This window comes from Penaeus monodon, chromosome 22 (assembly GCF_015228065.2).
Source record: "Penaeus monodon isolate SGIC_2016 chromosome 22, NSTDA_Pmon_1, whole genome shotgun sequence".
Classification (NCBI taxonomy): domain Eukaryota; kingdom Metazoa; phylum Arthropoda; class Malacostraca; order Decapoda; family Penaeidae; genus Penaeus; species Penaeus monodon.
Window position 1 is genome coordinate 16638582 of NC_051407.1, and position 298 is coordinate 16638879.

Genomic DNA, 298 nt, shown 5'->3' on the forward strand with positions numbered 1-298 from the left:
CCCATACCCAACCAATCCTCACTAATCCCCTATCACTCCCAGCCACACTCATTGCAATATTCACACATGTTGCACGTTATTGCAGATAAATTGCAAAGAAGTTATTCTTTCTTTCGAACTTTGTTGACAAGAACTCTATTTTCCCAATAGATCTGGTGTGCGGTTGTGTGCTTTTCTCTCCCACCCTGAAGCTTGGCGGAAGAAAAAAATAGTAAGAAATGGTTAATTCCTTAAGCTGTAATTCTTGCAACATCACGCTCGGCTTTTATTTCCGTCGACCTCTTGGTTTTGTAAGAAT